This window comes from Phyllobates terribilis, unplaced genomic scaffold (assembly GCF_046119375.1).
Source record: "Phyllobates terribilis strain yellow unplaced genomic scaffold, ASM4611937v1 Scaffold_9__5_contigs__length_417890890, whole genome shotgun sequence".
NCBI classification, from domain to species: Eukaryota; Metazoa; Chordata; class Amphibia; order Anura; family Dendrobatidae; genus Phyllobates; species Phyllobates terribilis.
The window spans coordinates 118718914-118724913 of NW_027362769.1; positions in this window are offsets into that span (position 1 = coordinate 118718914).

The following is a 6000-nucleotide window of genomic DNA, read 5'->3' on the forward strand; positions in this document are numbered from 1 at the left end:
TGGTGGCTTTGGGGCACGCGCGAGCCTGAGGTTTCAGGGCTGTTCGTGGTTAGCGGGGGGTGGGGTTCTTGGAGTTGGTTAAATTGAGTGGGGAGGTGATCTGGCAGTCGGTTATGGGCTCTTGACAGGGTTTTACCTCGGGAGCATTACGGTAGTTGGTTGGCCTGCCACGGAACGTGGAGGTCTTTTGGTGCCCTCGAGCTGGTGCTGAACGGCTGGGGGTAACATGGCGGTGCAATGTTATAGTGAATTTAAAGCCAGATCTATTAGCTCCAAGAACCCTCCCTCCTTATATATATATATATATATATATATGGATATATATATTGATATACTGATATTTTATTTCATTGTTGTTTGTTAATAAACGGCCGCTGTGGCCACAATTTATCCAACAAATAACTTGTTGTGGAGTTTTTATTTCAGGGGACGGGATCATGGGATCGCCGGGTATGTTGGGCAGAGTGAAGATCAGGTAGTAAAACCACATTGGGCCATAACAGGTCATAGACATAAGACGTTGGTAGTGTCTTCTGCTAAAAGCTAAACTCATGGATGATTATATGGTCAATCGCATCTATTTTTGCCAGAAGTAAACAGTGTTAGGAGCAGAGATACCACCATTCCCTACACCGTGTAGCAGCCATTCTTGGGTACTGCTGCTTAGCTCCCATTCACTTCAGCAGAAACTGAACTGCAGTTCTAGAGAATGGCCTATACATAGTGTACGGAACTGTAATGTTTCAGCTCTTAACACTGATTACTTCTGGCCGTCACAGGATTTGCAAAAAGTTGATCGCTGGGGCTGAAGGATCTTGGACCATCCCTGATCTGATGTTGATGAGGTATACTACGCATAGGTCATCAATATCTAAGTCCTGGTCAACTCTTTTAAAGAGAATCTGTTGGCAAGATCAACATTCCTCAGCAAGTCTATATGGGCATGTAAACCACAGGAATCTGAATAAAATGATACCTTGATATCTGCGATTCAATGGCTTATTCCAGAGTTATCCATTTTTTTAAAATATCTACAATGGGTATGGAAAGTATTCAGACCCTTTAGATTTTTCACTCTTTGTTTCATTGCAACCATCTGGTAAATTCTAAAAAGTTCTTTCTTTTTTCTCATTAAAGTACCCTTCTCACCCCATCTTGACTGAAAAAAAAACAGAAATGTAGAAATGTTTGCAAATTTATTAATAAAGGAAAATTGAAATATCACATGGTCATAAGAATTCAGACCCTTTGCTCATTATTGAGTAGAAGCACCCTTTTGAGCTAGTACAACCATGAGTCTTCTTGGGAATGATGCAACAATGATTCGCACCTGGATTTGGGGATCCTCTGCCATTCTTCCTTGCAGATCCTCTACAGTTCCGTCAGATTGGATGGTGAACGTTGGTGGACAGCCATTTTCAGGTCTCTTCAGAGATGCTCAATTGGGTTTAGGTCAGGGCTCTGGCTGGGCCTGTCAAGAATGGTCACAGTGTTGTTCTGAAGCCACTCCTTTGTTATTTTAGCTGTGTGATTAGGGTCATTGTCTTGTTGGAAGGTGAACCTTCGGCCAAGACTAAGGTCCAGAGCACTCTGGAAGAGGTTTTCATCCAGGATGTCTCTCTACTTGGCCGCATTCATGTTTGTTTCAATTGCAACCAGTCGTCCTGTCCCTGCAGCTGAAAAACACCGCCATAGCATGATGCTGCCACCACCATCATTGTATTGGGCAGGTGATGAGCAGTGCCTGGTTTTGTCCACACATACCACCTAGAATTATCACCAAAAAGTTCTATCTTCGTCTCATCAGACCATAGAATCTTATTTCTCATAGTCTGGGAGTCCTTCATGTGTTTTTGAGCAAACTCTATGCGGGCTTTCATGTGTCTTGCACTGAGGAGAGGCTTCTGTCGGGCCACTCTGCCATAAAGGCCCAACTGGTGGAGGGCTGCAGTGATAGTTGACATTTTGGAACTTTCTCCCATCTCCCTACTGCATCTCTGGAGCTCAGCCACAGTGATCTTGGGGTTCTTCTTTACTAATCTCACCAAGGCTCTTCTCCCATGATTGCTCAGTTTGGCTGGACGGCCAGGTCTAGGAAGACTTCTGGTGGTCCCACAGCTAAAATAACAAAGGAGTGGCTTCAGAACAACTCTCTGACCATTCTTGACTGGCCCAGCCAGAGCCCCGACCTAAACCCAATTGAGTATCTCTGGAGAGACCTGAAAATGGCTGTCCACCAAAGCTCACCATCCAACCTGACGGAACTTGAGAGGATCTACAAGGAAGAATGGCAGAGGATCCCCAAATCCAGGTGTGAAAAACTTGTTGCATCATTCCCAAGAAGACTCATGGTTGTACTAGCTCAAAAGGGTGCTTCTACTCAATACTGAGCAAAGGGTCTGAATACTTATGACCATGTGATATTTCAGTTTTTCTTGGGGTTCTTCTTTACCTCTATCACCAAGGCTCGTCTCCCACGATTGCTCAGTTTGGCTGGATGGCCAGGTCAAGGAAGACTTCTGGTGGTCCCAAACTTCTTCCATTTAAGGATTATGGAGGCCACTGTGCTCTTAGGAACCTTGAGTAATGCAGAAATTCTTTTGTAACCTTGGCCAGATCTGTGCCTGGCCACAATTCTTTCTCTGAGCTCCTTGGGCAGTTCCTTTGAGCTCATGATTCTCATTTGGTCTGACATGCACTGTGAGCTGTGAGGTCTTATATAGACAGGTGTGTGCCTTTCCAAATCAAGTCCTATCAGTTTAATTAAACACAGCTGGACTCCAATGAAGGAGTAGAACCATCTCAAGGAGGATCACAAGGAAATGGACAGCATGTGACTTAAATATGAGTGTCTGAGCAAAGGGTCTGAATACTTATGACCATGTGATGTTTCAGTTTTTCTTTTTTAATAAATTTGCAAAAATTTCTACATTTCTGTTTTTTTTTCAGTCAGGATGGGGTGCAGAGTGTACTTTAATGAGAAAAAAATGAACTTTTAGAATTTACCAAATGGCTGCAATGAAAAAAAGAGCAAAAAATTTAAAGCGGTCTGAATACTTTCCGTACTCACTGTAAATGAGCTGTTAGGATCTATGGTCCGGGCATAGATCTTCCTGAGAATCTGAGCTTATTTTAAATGAAAGGAGGCGTTACCTGTGTGAGACATGTAGATCAGGAGAGCAGACTGTCAGTAATTACATGTCTCACACTGGTAACGCCTCCTTTCATTTAAAATAAGCTGAGATTCTCAGGAAGATCTATGTTCGGCCCATAGATCCTAACAGATCCTTTACATATTAAAAAAAATTTGATTTCTCTAGAATAAGTAATCGGATTTCAGATATAACAGTATCATTTTATTCAGCTTCCGATGGTCTACATGGCCATATAGACAGTTTACGAAGGTTGATCCTAATGACAGATTCCCATTAAGCTATACAGGTCAAGCTCTGTATACAATGGAATATTTCACTTTCTAAAGTTTATATATTAGATCCAATGCAACATTGGATCTAATATATATGTATCATCACATTTTCAGCAACCTGTATTCTTTGACTGGAAACTGGAGAAGAGCAGGACCGTAACTAACATAGGTGCAGGGGTTGCAATTGCACCCTAGCCCTGGAGCCTAAGGGGCTCAAAAGGTCCTTTTGACCGATATGAAAAGACCAATTAAAAATTTGCAATAATTGGGGGCCCCGTTGTGCGTTTGCATTGGGACCCATGAGCTGCAAGTTACACCACTGCAGAAGGGGCTGCTGCAATGTTCTCTGGACATCAGGACAATGCAGGTGGGGACAGATGTAAGGATATACAATGCTTTACTGGACGCTGGTACTAGATCTCGTGCTCCCAATACGCAGATGTGGCGCGGAGCTTCTAGCTAGTCCTGCTCAGGTAGATGATGGTTGATTTATGAAAAAGAACTAGAGTTTAATTGGTTCTGTATTTTCCAGCACACCGATGTACATTTACTGGAGAAATTCTTTAGCATATATTTTGTATGACTAAGGCAATAGAGGCGTCCATCAAAGACAATCATGGGAATGGGAAGGGGGTGCTATTAAAAATATAATATGACAATTGAGAAGAAAGTGGATGTCAATGACAATGGCCGCCTGTCTTAATTATCTCTGGTGTTTACATGATAAATGTACTACAGTTGCATGCACAAAAGATGGATGCGTTATAGATGTGATCCCTGACCTCCACAACCATTCTATATAATTACACAAAGAGGAGGAAGGAACATTTCTCAAAGCGTAAAACATTTACAAGGATATTAAGAGGAATAATGGTTCCTGCCTCTAAGCAAACAATTTTATACAAAGTATCCCTGGACATCCAAGAGCCGCTGTGTACAGAGGCACAGAGAAAGTAATGGTGGAGCAATATTGTTAGCAAAAATACTACATGGTATTAACACAAGCAACGCACTCCTGGAATCTCCTTACTATATTGGATCTCTAGGGCTGCATTCACATTGCAATCACATAATGTTTTTTTTCTGCAATTGAAAACATGTTGCTTTCTGTTGCCATTATCCGACACCAGTAACATTGTTAATCTTTCTGCTGACAGAGCTGAGTAGGGTCTGTTCTCTTTTTCATAGTGAGTTGACATTATTTTATACCAGTTTGGGGTACATATGACATATGACGTTTTGATCGCTTTTTATCATATATATTTTTTAGGGGCGTGAGGTGACCAGAAAAACGAAGATCTGGCATTTTGATTCTTTTTCTCTTCATGTTGTTTACTGTAGGAGAAAATTAATTTTCTGGTGATATCACAAATTTTTTCTTTTATTTTTAACAAGTTAAAAGAAGGGTGAAATGAATTTTTATATTGTTTTAATGTTTTTTTTTGTTTTTTTTAGTAGGACATAAACCACCGATTGTTTGATCGCTTCTACTGCCACATTACAGTATTGCATTCAACCTGTGGCTGAGCTTCAAAGGAGTACAAAGGTGACGGCGACTAGGGCCTTCAACAGGCTCTCGGCTACAATGGTAATCCCGTTGTGGGAGGTGAATGTGCATGAGCATAGGAGGGTGCTCCATTTAAATGCTGTTGTCAGAGATTGACAGCAGCATCTAAATGGTTAACAGCTGCTGCCAGAGTTCAACTCTGGCCATTGCTGTAAGACACAGATGCCAGCTGTGTAATATAGCCGGCATCAGCTATGTGTGGAGGGAGCTCAGCTTCTAAGCCCCCTCCACAAGTGTGGACCCCTTCCCAGAACGTTAATTCATGCAATAATTCAGGAAGAGGTTAAAGGAACGGGAGAGTATATTTATTCTGCCCAAACTACTCTGCAGCACTGCAGACAATACAAAACACCGGGAGCAGCAGCGGACACTCAGGGCTGGATCCGGGGAGGATGAGTAAAGCACAGTTTGTTTTTTTCAGAATAATCTCCACCCGGGGGACAAGGGTTGTCCCAAACCAGAAAACCCTTTTAATGTAACACATTGTATCACTGTATTAGCTTTGCTTCTAGTATTCTGTTTAGTTTTTAAGGACACCTTAAGGCTGGGTTCACACCTGCGTTCGAAAATTCTCTTTGTCTGTATCGTCTGAGGGTTCTGTTTCATTTGATGTGCTTTTCCTTCCTTCCTAAAAACTGACATTTAACAGAATCCAGACGAATCCTGTAAATGTGGCCCTTAAGCTTAGGTTTTCACCAGTTATGCAATGGATCCTATTGGATAATAAATTAGTTCTTTCTGTTTCTAAAATTGAACAGGCAAACAGAATTCCCGATCCCAACCTGAAATGAAAAGTAAAGGCAGTCCATTACCCCCAAAATCCATTTTATATGGACTGTACAATGATATAGGGAACGTATCCTCTATAACAATCTTACTAGCATTGTACCTGTTAAGGCCCCGTCACACTAAGCGACGCTACAGCGATTCCGACAACGATACAACCTGTCAGGGATCGTTGCTGCGTCGCTATGTGGTCGCTGGTGAGATGTCAAACAGTCAGATC